Below are 12,718 nucleotides of genomic sequence, written 5' to 3'. Positions count from 1 at the left end.
GGAGAGGAATGACACTGAGAGACTAGTCAGAGGGAACACTACAATATCCCAACTGAGAGATGATGAACCAAGGAGGTGGAGAAGGAAACGAGAAGAACTGGAAAGACCATTCAGAAGTGGAATAGTCAGATCTGGGTCAGAGAGATGGAAGATAACTAGTCATGTGACTGGGCACTAAGGAACTCCTGAACTGAGATAGGAAACCCGGAAGAAGAGGTGAGGAAGTAGAGGGTGCAAGGAGAAGTCACTGAGTTTGGTTTAGGCTGGACAAGTTCAACGTGAAGTACATACTGATGTCCGAGGAAAGGTGCTTCACGGGCAGACAGGAAGTATAGCCCGGGGATGGAACAGGCTGCCAGATAAAGCCATAGCAGTACATGAGACGTCTCAGGAAGGGAACATAGAAGGAAAATGGGTGAAGGACAAGGCCCTCAGAAACACTGACATTCATGGGGTGCTTGGGTGGCGCAGTCAGTTAAGCAGCCGACTCTTGGTTTCGGCTCAGGTCGTGATTTCAGGGTCATGATATCAAGACCCAGGTCAGGCTCTGCTCTCAGCGCAAAGTCTACCTAAGACTCTCTCTCCCTCTGCCTCTCCCCACCCCTAAAAATAAATAAATAGACCTTTTTTTAAATGGGGGAGAAAAGAAGCACGGACATTTGAAAACAGGAAACAGAGCAGTCACAGGAGGAAAAAGATACTCAGGGACAGCAAGAGCAGAGAAAGAAGGGTGAGCAACAAATACTGGCGAGAGAGACCACTGAAGACTAGAGCTAACATGGGACCTCTGGATTCCCCCTGAAAACTGAAAAGTCATTAGATTTAGAAGAAAAAAAACAAACAGGAGAGGAAATAATATTGGCAAAATGTTGATCATTGTCAAAGCTGAGCCACAGATCCAAGGGTGTTCATTATGGTATCTCTGCTTGTGCATATGTGTGAAATTTTTTTCCAAATAAAAGGTTGAAAAATTAAAAACAAATTAATATATAAAAAGAATAAAATGAAATGTCATTAGTGGCTTTTAAGACCAGAGTTTCCGTTGAATATTGAATAGCAAGTGGGAAACAAAGAAGAGAGGGCCCCTGGCATCTAATGTCGTACTTTGAGCTTTGCTGGCGATGTGATATAGTGACGGGGAAGAACTGGGCCCTGTGCCTGTATCATTCATTCAGTGTCACTACGGGAAACAGATGACACTCAAATTAAGATGGTTCTCCAAGGTTTTAATAAAGGGAGTATTTATAGTGTAAGAGCAGGGTGTCAGGGAAGCACAAAGAATCGTGCAGTAACCCTGGTGCTAGTAACAGTGGGGTGTGACCACCCTTTATCACAATGCAGCTAGAAGCATGTATTTCTCAGGGGTGTCGGGGGGATGGCAGGTCAGCTGGCTTAGCGGGGTCTCTGCTTTAAGCTGGTGTCCAGCTGGGCTTGCCTCCTTTCTTCAGATCAAGATCTGGTCCCTTCCACATGGGTTCATTCTAGGACCCAGACTGAAGAGGGAGCAGTGCCCAGGGGAAGGTTTTCTTAGGGAGGTGGCAGAGGCACAAAAAAGGCACACAGAAACACATGATGCTTCTGAAAGCCTGGGCTTAGAAATGGTGACAACGACTAGTTCCACTCATCAACCAAAGCAAGTCATAGAGCCAAGCTCAAGGGCAAGGGGCAGTAAATCCCTCCTTTCATGGAAGCAATGGCAAAGTCACATGCAGGCAAAGAGCATGGATACCAGGAGGGACACCCCCTATCAATCACACCCCCTAATGTCAATGGAGAGAATGCTTAGCCAAACTATGGAAAAGTCATGAGAAGAGGGCCCCCTTAAGAGGAGCTCTGACCTTCCATCTGAGGGAACCTGAGGAGATTCCACAGGGAGGGTGCCAGGGGAATAAACATCCTGACCTTACCCAGGTCTCCTGCTCAGGCTTCTCACCCACAATGGAGCCCTCTGATGAGGTCCAAACAGGGCAGCCTCCCAGGGCAGGTGGCAGTGCTCGAAGATGGGAAGACAGTCTGGAGGGAAACACAGAGGACGAGGCACTGGCCAGCTACGAGAAGAAGACAAAGGGAGGGTAGGATGGCAGCCTGCTAGGAGAGGCTTAGCACTTGAGCAGAACCCTCGTCTTCCTCCAGTATAGCCCCGGAAAATGGGGAACCCAAGGGCTCAGAAGTTGTAGGAGATCCTCTAGGTGGCCTGCACTGCCACCCTGGGCATCTGATCCAAGGGCATCATGGGCAGGCACCAAGCCCTGAGAGAGAGGTTTTTCCTCCTGCAAGGAAGAGACGCAGCTGGAGGTGGAAATAGGCAATTAAGACTGATTGTCTGACTCAGCAAGAAAATTAGCCTGTGACAGCTAATGATAGTCAAGGGGAGGCAAGTTACTGGTGGGAACCCAGAGCAGGTGATCAATGCAGAGACTGACACCTTGGAGGACATGAGAAGATGCTTTGTGTCCAAGGGCTCTCGGGAGACACCTCCCAAAAGGGCGCCCTTTACTGAGGTCAACCAACACTCCCCTGGTAGGCTCTAAGGAAGCTCTTAATGTTTGTGCTGGTAATGTTTCTGGAGACAAATTCATGTAGAATGGAGTCAAGGTACTAATGACAATTGACAGCAATTTTCTAAGTATAATAAACATGTTATTTTATAAGCAAAGAATCTTTACTATTAGGAGGCGAAATTAAATGAGCCCCTCAAACTAAGTTCTAAATTTTTTATGTCCAGAGTCCCAAATCAGGGCTCAAGTGCTTTTTTTAGGACACACACACACACACACACACACACACACACATCAAAGTAGTGCCCCAAACAGGCATTATGAAGACAGACACTAGATTATAGTCGTCAAGAACATGACTCTGGAGCAAACTGCCTGGATTCAAAGTCAGCTCAGCTGTTTACTTTAACTGTGAGCCCAGGCAAGAGCAAGTCACTTTACTCTGTGTCTCAGTTTCTCCACCTGTAAAATGGAGGTGATGATCACACAGCCTAGAGTTGTGAGTGTGATGAGTTATTAGGTGTGAGCACCTCCCAGAGTGTTGGGCAATAGTTCATGTAATTTGAAGTTTAGCTCTTATTATTGGCAGACTCAGGGACAGTCTCCTACCCCAGATCTGGACATCCCTACATTCTGCCACTTCACCCTGTGTCACAGATGGGAGCCTGGGGAACAGAGTGTTCCACCCTCTACCTGAGCCTAGCTTTCACCTAGATTTCAACCCAGCACTGAGCATCTCTGGGTCAGGAATGCTTTCATCATCTAAGGCTGGAACCCAGAGGAAATTTCCTTCCTCAGTGAGTGCTGACCACCCCACCAACTGAAGACTCAAGGTTGATGAGAACAATTAAAGGACTATGGAAGGGGTCCTAGCTGCTGAAAGACATCAGCATTTTTGTGAAAGGTATAACAAACCTACAAGAATTACGTGAGCCTGGGGAGAAGAATGGGTTTGACCAAAGCAGTCATCACTGCGTGGCACCTTTCATGTTGCATCTTTCTGTCTCCCTGAAGCTTTCTGTCCTTTGGCTTTTGTGGATTGGGGTCTCTCCCTGCCGCATCTCTCCCTCTTTCTCTCACTCACTTCTTTCTTTCTCTTTCTTCACTTTTCCCTTTGTCCCTTCTCCCTCAGCTCCCTTTCTCTCTTTTTAAAGACCCGCTGGCCACTGGGCTGGCTCATTCGGTAGAGTATGCAACTCTTGATCTCAATGCAACTCTTGATCTCAGAGGTGTGAGTTCAAGCCCCATGTGGGGTGTAGAGATTACTTAAAAATAAAATCTTAAAGGAAAAAAAAAGAAGAAACCTGCTTGTGTAATAGTACTAGGTCCTCATAAGAAGAGGAAGAGGCACCAGGGATGTGTACAGACAGAGGAAAGGGCAATCAGGACGAAAAGTCTCAACAGAAACCAACCCTACTGACAACTTAATCTTGGGCTTCCATTGTCCAGAACCATGAGAAAATAAATTTCTGATGTTTAAGCCAGAAAACAAAAACAAAGAAAAGAAAAAGAAAACCTGCTTGACATTGGTTTTTACATGTGTTTGGTCCTTAGTTGTGGATCCGTGGTTCTCAGTACACGCAATTTTTTCTTCCTTTCAGTTACAACACCCGGGATCTATTTCAGCTCTGTCACTACCCCACTGTAGGATGTTCAGCAATAATAATCGCAAACACATATTATGCTTAATGGGTGCCACTCACTTTCCTAAGTGCTTTATGTATAAAATTAACTGATTTAGTTGTCAGGGCAACCCACAAGGTAGGAACTTTTATTATTGTCTTCATCTGTGGTAAATTAGATTTCTATCCACCAAATATTTTAGTTTACCTTCCTGCAATGCTCCTACCCATAGCAGACTTAAGCATCCCCCCCAACTCCAGTTGGACTAGGGAGTGACTATCAATATGATTTTCTTTGGCCAATGAAATAAGGGCAGAAGAGCCATGTATCAGTTCTACAAAGAAACTTTAAAAGCCAGTGTATGCTTTGCCATATTCTCTTTTCACTGTGTCATGATGGCTGGCAGTGCCCAAGTAGTGCCTGCTCTGTCAGGTAAAGATGACATGGAGCAGAGACATAGTCAATTCATGAAGGACATAGAGTGGGTATAAGAAGGAAACATTTGTTGTTGTCTGCCATTGAGATTTGGGGGGAGTCCTTTGTTACTGCAGCATAACCTAGCCTATCTTGACAATTTCCCAGTCTTCAGGTCAGGAAACTGAAGCACGTTTAGAGTGTGTCTGGCAGTCTCAGTCCAGAGTCTGAGTTCCTAACCACTACTCTATAATTCCTTCTTTGAACTTCAATGCCTGGCTTTTGAGCTGGGAAAATCTGTTCCCTACCTCAGAGTAATGAATGCTATTTATTTCAGTCCCATCTATCTTGTTCTCACTCATTCCATTGCCTGCTTTCTTTTCAGCTTTGAGCATGCTGGGCATTTATTATATGATCGATGCTCATAGTTCAAGGGAACTGAAGAGTTCAAAGCTACCTACTGATGTTCCCATCATGTTTATAATCAGAGATCTCTACTATCCTTGTTCCCAGCTCTGGACACCCTGATGGAAAGAATTTCCAAACCTCCTCATCTCCCCACCAGGCTTCTTACTGTTGGTGTTTGAAGAGGGATAATAATAATTATTATCATTTATTAAGTATCTGCTATGCTCCAACAACTTTACAAATATAATTTCTGATTCTTAAAGCCATACTACAGAGCAGGTAGCATTCCCATTCTCCTTGATGAGGAAACAGAGACCCAGTAATACTAAAAGCTATCTAAGGTCATACATCTACTATGATGGAAGCTCCTGATTCCACTTTAGAGCCATCTGGCACTAAAGCCTGTGTTCTTTCCTCCAGGCTGCTTGTTGTAGCAAGCACCGCTCCAGCTGGTCTTCTGGTGCATTCTCTTTTATCATTTGTGACCGTGGAGGTATCTTATTAATCTTTCAGTATATTCTATCCTAAATAATATTGAAGATGTTTTTGATGATGGAGTAAAGGGACAGTGACCTGAATCTAGGCAAATTCCTAGGAAAGCCTTAATGTCACAAAAAAACAGAGAGCCTTGAAAAACAAATAGAATGGCCTAAATACTCTGAGGTTTTCACTTAAATAATAAGGCTAAGGTCAGTGATGCAGAGTCTTTGATTCAAAGCTTTCTGAGCTCTCAACCAAACCTTAATGAAGCAAACCTCCAAAGGAGGCATCCCAATTAGCCCAATATTCCACATGATCAGATCAGGACCCCAAAGTCCAATTTCCTGTCCCTCGTGCTCATCTTGGAACAAAATTATCCCTATTTCGAAGCTATGCACCAAATACCACCTGTACAAAAAACTGCCTGATTTTTACAACGGACTTATGTTGAGTCATTGATCATTGCTATGTTTCAATAAATATTTTTTCCTGATAATGAGCCAATTTATAATCTAAGGCCAGATGTTGACAGGCCTGGGCTCATTAAATCAAAAATGTATCATCATAATTATTATTATTTGGTATTGCCATCTGAGTCACATTGTGAAAAATAAAAGGCTTTCTTGTGCTTTTGGAAGCTTCTTCTGGAATACTGTGTCCAAGACATCCCTTCACAGCATGGCCTCACAAATAGCAAGTCATTGGTATAGGCTTCTCAAAACACTTTCTCCTGAATAATCGCATGTTCACCAAAACCCCCAAGTCATAATACCCCCTTATTCATGCAGCTGCTATTTACAAAGTATCTGCAATAAGCCAGATCAAATGCCAGATGCTGTGAATAATGCAAAGCTATACAAATATATACTCCTACCTCACCACTCAGTTAAAGGACATTAAATAAAAATTACTACTATTATGTAATGTTAAAATTTGGAAGCATGTAGGGTATTTCACTTTTTAGAGAGAAATCAAGGTTCTGTCCACTCTGTCAAGCCTCATAATGCCCCCACAATCAAAGAATAGGGTGTTGACATTCTTGGAAGGAAAAATTTTTCCTCTACCCTTCTTGGTTCTTTGGTTGGACTAATAATCAAGTTAACATAGGATATATTAACAGGGGAAAGACATACATACAAATAAGGCCCTTAAGAATATGACACCCACAGGTAGTCAGGCCACTGAGGTTTATATGCCATTCTGAGCTTAAGTAAATCTCTAGGACTTCAAAGGGGAGGAAGACAGTTCACAGGAAGATGGGAAGAGCAAATGTTTGGTAAACAAATATTTGCCTTGCTGTGCAGAGACAATGGGACACAGAGAGGAATTTAACCTCTAGGCCCTGCAGAGCTCCGCAACCCCACCTCTGCCCAGGAGTTAACCACACCTAGTCCATATGCTTCCCTAGTTGTCTCTGGTAATAGTTCTCTTCCTGGACCAGCCCCTCTATCTAGATTCTTTGAGGCACTTCAGGGAGAGGTTAAAGTTTTCCTTGAATCTCCCGGTCTTGATTGCTTTCAGCTCAACATAATCCATATGCCAAAGTGGCCCATTTTGAGGAGACTTGTTCTGAATCCCTTCAATAAGCACTGATCAGGCTTGATATTTCTTGGACCACGGTGCCAAGGAGTGGTGCTTTGGTGCGAGTGGGAAATTAAAGTGCTAAGCCTCTTTGCAATCCTCAGTCTTCTGAGAGAGGCCTGGGGCTACATTCCCCCTAGAAAGGACCTTCTGTTTCCTGGAGTAGAACTAGAGGGGAGCCTACGGGGAGGCCACTGGCCTATGTAGGCTGGCAAAATGCTTTCTCACAGTTCCACAGGAAATGACATTGGGTTATGAGTTAAGAAAAATTATCCAAAACATGGTAAATTCAAGAGAGCACAACCTGTCCTTTCAATGTCATGCCAAAACGGTAGTTTAACAGGCCCATTCAAGAGTTATGTAATTTCTCAGGGTGCCTGGGTGGCTCAGTTGGGTTAAGCCTCTGCCTTCAGCTCAGGTCATGACCCCAGGGTCCCGGGATCAAGCCCCACATCAGACTCCCTGCTCAGCAGGAGAGTCTGTTTCTCCCTCTCCCTCCCCCAGCTCATGTGCTCTCTTGCTTGCTCTTTCTCTCAAATAAATAAATAAATAAAATCTTAAAAAGAAAGAAAGAAAGCAGGAAAGAATTATGTAATTTCTCATGAGAAAGTACCATCCTATGACTTTGCTATTTAGTATTAATTGAGGCTGGGACTCAGTGACATTGCGTGTTAACTCGTAGATGTGTGACTAATAGAAATGCAAATGATTTCTGACTAGTAGATAAGATAACCACAAAGGTTGTAGTTTTATCACTCTGTAGGGCAGTAAACCAGTTTTGTATCTCACAGTGACCTTATTCTGAAGTTCTTCTTAAAATTGGTTACAAGTATCCTGTTTCTCATCTTATTGGTTCCCTCATTAATTAATGAGTTAAATAAAATCTTTGACATGTGTTTATTGTATATTTTTGAGAGAGTCATGTTTTCAACTTTTGAAATTTATGCCCTGTCAGAGGCCACAGATCAATCCAGGGATAATGAGAATTCCTCTGCCTGGCCTTGTCCTCTGGCATTTATGTCCCTTGGGATCCTCAAAGGGAGGAACCAGGTAGGAAAGGATTCCAGTGTATGGGACCTTAGGTCCTGGCCAAATATCACCTCCATGGTATCGAATCAAGACCACAAGCAATGTGTTGTTAAAAAAGGAGTTTAGGGGTGCCGGGGTAGCGCAGTCATTAAGCGTCTGCCTTTGGCTCAGGGCGTGATCCCGGCACTCCGGGATCGAGTTCTGCATCAGGCTCCTCCGTTGGGAGCCTGCTTCTTCCTCTCCCACTCCCCTGCTGTGTTCCCTCTCTCACTGGCTGTCTTGTCACATAAATAAATAAAATCCTTTTAAAAAAAAAAAAGGAGTTAAAAATTCAATTACGTGCAACAAAATACAGTAGTATTGGACAATCACCCAAAATATAAAATAAATACCCATCAGTTCATTCTGATATAAATACATGACTGAGTAAATGAATGAGAAGTGACAAACCTCCTGTGCAGAAGAACCGCAAATAATTTGTGTAGATACTCCACCATTAAGGAGGAGGAGAGCTCCCCTCCTCCCTAAGAGTAGACTGCACATGACTTCCTTCCAAAGAATACCATATGGAAGAAAGAGTAACTTTACAACGAAGAAATGTGGCAAACACTAACTCAGCCAGGTGATCTGGGTGAATGTCAACAGTGATAATATGCATCCTCAATACAATGTAATGAAAATGCCACTGGATTTCTATGGTCTTCCGAAAACACGTCACCCCTGTCTAATTGTGAGAAAACATCAAACAATTCCTAAAGGAGGTACATCCTGTAAAATGCCTGACCCATGCTCCTCAAAACTTTAAAGATCATCCAAAATAAGGGGAGTCTGAGAAATGCTGAAGCCAACAGGAATTTAAGGAGACCTAACTACTGAATATAATGCAGTGTCCTGGATGGGATCCTGGAACAGGGAAAAAGGACATTAGGGAAAAACTGAGGAAATCTGAACAAAGCATGGATTTCAGTTAACAATAACGTATCAATATTGGTTTATTAATTGTGACAGATGTACCATATTAATGGACGATATTAATCATAAGAGAAACTAGCTGTGGGGTATATGGGAACTCTGTGTTATCTTTGTAATGTTTCTGTAGATCTAAAACTGTTCTGAAATAAAAAGTTTATTTAAAAATAAATCATAATACCACATACAGACTTTTTTAAAAGATTAAATTGAATCCCAGTTTCACAGTTTATTGACTGTGACCTTGGCTAAGTCATTGAACCTTTCTAAGTGTCATCCATAAAATGGTGATACTATTATGTACCTCATAAGTTGTTATGAAGGTAAAATGCAAAAGCCCCTGGTTCCCTCCACCTTGGCTTAAGGACTAACAAAATGCACTTGAGTGAACCTGGGGAGGAAATGCATTCTAATTTGACTGGAAACTATGTCCTTTGCACCTTCTTGAAACACTCTAGCAGTGCCAGGTACAGGACCCCCCCCCCCCACCAGCTCAAAGCTGACTAAATGCTCACCAGTTCCCAAGATACAGCTCTAGTGCCCTCCCAATCTCTGAGGTTCTTGGTCTACCAAGAGGGAAGTCCAGTGTGCAAAATGCGGTTGAGTTTGCTGGCCTTACAGAGAAGAGCACAGCCTGAGTGGGTGTGGAGGGAAGGATGACGGTCTTCACTTAGAATAAACCTGAGCTGATTTGGCCGGTGATTAGCTAAGGAGACAGCCACACTTCTTTCCCCAGGGGCTCCTGTTTGGATAGGGGAGTCCAACAGCACCTGTGGGGCCTGGAGTCCCTCGGAGCAGGCTGCTGGGCAGAGCTGGGATGCCCCCTGGCGTAACTCCCTGGACCACGGACTAGGCACTGGGAAGATGACAGTCTGAAAAGCTGACTTTTTCTTATCCTATTATTGTGCATGCTGTGTTACTGTGTGTGATAGGTTTCTCACTGCACCTTCCAGGGAACTTTGGAGGTGGCAGAACTGTTCGGTCGGATCTGCTTTACTCTAAAGAGGAGAGACTCCTGTGCTAGGTTGATATCCATATTTCCAGTTTCATTCATCGAGATTGAGACAACCGGATTCTTTCTCAGAAAGGGAGTTGCACTTACACATGCCTGTTTTCTCGGAGCTCTACACCAGAGGGCAGTATGGGTGCTCAGTAGTAGAGATGCCCTTTTTTCCTAGAGGGTATAGCTGAGTAATGGGTCTTCTCATAGGGTTTTCCTGAGTAATAAAAGAGGAAGGTAGGTGTATTCATTTTCTCTAACTGTGGAAGAAAGTACCACAAACTCAGCAGCTTAAAACAACACCCATTCGTGAGCTCACAGCCCTGTAGGTCCACTGTGGATTGCTTTCACAGTCTCAGAGAGGAGGCAACAGTGGGTATGGCTGGCTGGAGGGAGTGATCCAGAAAACCAGGCACATAACACTCGAGCCATAAACATTGGCTAGTGAGCTCTATCATGCTACAGCCACGTCAGGCAAGGAAAAGAGAAGGATATGATACAGAGTGCTTTTGAAGAGCACAAGGGAGCAGCTGGATGGGGATTTTGCTAGGTTTTACAAACTTCCCTGGGTGTTCCTGAAACCTGAATTCAGATCAAAGTTTCATTTTCTGTGAAGGGATAGTTGGGACCGTGTTCAATTCATCAGTACACTGAAGTTTTTCTAAGTCTTAAAACAAAAGAAAACCCTGCTGACCCTAGAACTTTTCTTCTGTGGTCTAGACCTCTTAAAGGCTGTTCTTTATTCTCTTTTCCAAGCTATCCTGGAAAAAAATGAACCTTTTCAAAATGCAAAAATAGGACTTCTAAATGAAAAAAATAGGCTTAATCCTCCCTCCACTGTCTATTGCCTTTGCAACAGACCTACAGATTTTACTTAGGCTTAAAAGGACACCGAAGCAGAAATGAACTTAGTTGTACTGTCCCAGCCTACAAGACGGAAAACAGAAATTCTGCCTTCCTTGTACTTTCCCTAACATGCGGCATTTTATTTATTTATTTAGTTATGAGAGCGGGGGAGGGGCAGAGCAAGAAGAAGAGAGAGAATCTTAAACAGGCTCCACACTCAGCGTGGAGCCCGATGCAAGGCTTGATTTCACGTCCCTGAAATCATGACCTGAATCAAAACCAAGAGTCAGATGCTTAACCACCCAGGGCCACCCAGGCATCCCTAACATGCTGCATTTTTAATTTTAAAGAATAGAAGCAGCTGAAGGCACAGACATTTTTTTACAGGCAATTTTGTTAACCAGTTAGGAAGCTTTACTTCTCTCTTAGTTGGTATTTAAATTTATGGGGTTCTGCTGTTCAAATTTGGTAAAGAATCATATGCATTTAAGGGGCGCCTGGGTGGCACAGTCGTTAAGCGTCTGCCTTCAGCTCAGGGCGTGATCCCGGAGTTCTGGGATCAAGCCCCACATCAGGCTCCTCTGCTGGGAGCATGCTTCTTCCTCTCACACTCCCCCTGCTTGTGTTCCCTCTCTCACTGGCTGTCTCTCTGTCAAATAAATAAATAAAATCTTCAAAAAAAAATCATATGCATTTAAGTGGTATCATTGGTTCCAAGACGTCAGGAGAGCCAGATCTCTCTACTGACTTCTTGGGATACAATCACAAGAGAAAGAACCTGTAAATGGGCTTTTCAAAGAAAAAATAGCAAAGCTCCTCTTTCTGCCTCTTTTGGTAATAGTCCCACTTATAGGATATAGTTGTTAATTTACAACAGGAAGGGGATGCTAAGTTTGGTGGAGAGTGGAAAAGATATTACAATGAGGAGAAAGGAATTAACCCATAACAACTTTGTGAGTAAAAGACTTATTACTTTGAGTTGACCTTGAAACGTGTCATTGCCTACTTCTCTGCTGCCAGCTGGCTTTGCAATGGACAATAAAGCCTCCAAAAATACTTCATATAAGATTGTTGTTTGTCTTCGTTAATTTACCCTAGTGACCCTGGGTGGGACATTGCTCCATCAGGACAGGTAGAGTCTCAGGAGAGCCATCTAGCTAGTCAACTGAATTACCAGCGGCCAGATTGTCACAAAAAGCCTCTTGCCCACTGCTTCCTTTTTGGCAGCCTTTCCTATGGTTGAGGCTACATCCTACTTCCCTATCAAACTTGACTTTGTATTTCGCACTTTTATCAGTGCGTTTCCATTACAACAACCAGGTAGTCCTGGACCAATGGCACTGTCTAGTCAAGGCCCCTAGCACAGAGTGGGCACTTAAAATTCATTAACCGATCCAACACTTCCTCCTTTACTTCCAAATTAACACTTTCTCTCAGCTGGATGGGGGCTTCTTCCTTCCTTACGCTAGATGCTGTTTTCTCTAACTCGGTGCCAGGACTTGCCAGATGAGTAAAGAAAACCTATCCCCACTTTCACAGACATTGCCCCACGTGGACGTCACATACTTGTAAAGCTTCATCTTTTTAAACCCACCTTGAGAACAGCGACTCATGTTGCTCCTCAGTTCCAAATGGACGCTGGGCTTGTGTAGGCTTCTTCTGACAAGTGAGTCGTCAACGGATAGGGCTACTTTCTTTCTTGACATCACGCTCTCCTTCAGGTTGATATCAAAGAGGACACTTTAAACTTCTGGAAACATGAGGGCCCTGAGGAGGAGAAAGAGGAGAGAAGAACAAAAGGCCAAAAGGGGGTAAAGGGGAAGGCCGAGAAATAATCCCAAAGCAAAATGCCACATATGAGAACACATAC

This window comes from Ursus americanus, chromosome 18 (genome assembly GCF_024610735.1).
Source record: "Ursus americanus isolate L20-20 chromosome 18, mUrsAme1.1.p, whole genome shotgun sequence".
Taxonomy (NCBI): domain Eukaryota; kingdom Metazoa; phylum Chordata; class Mammalia; order Carnivora; family Ursidae; genus Ursus; species Ursus americanus.
This window is presented reverse-complemented; position numbering follows the sequence as displayed.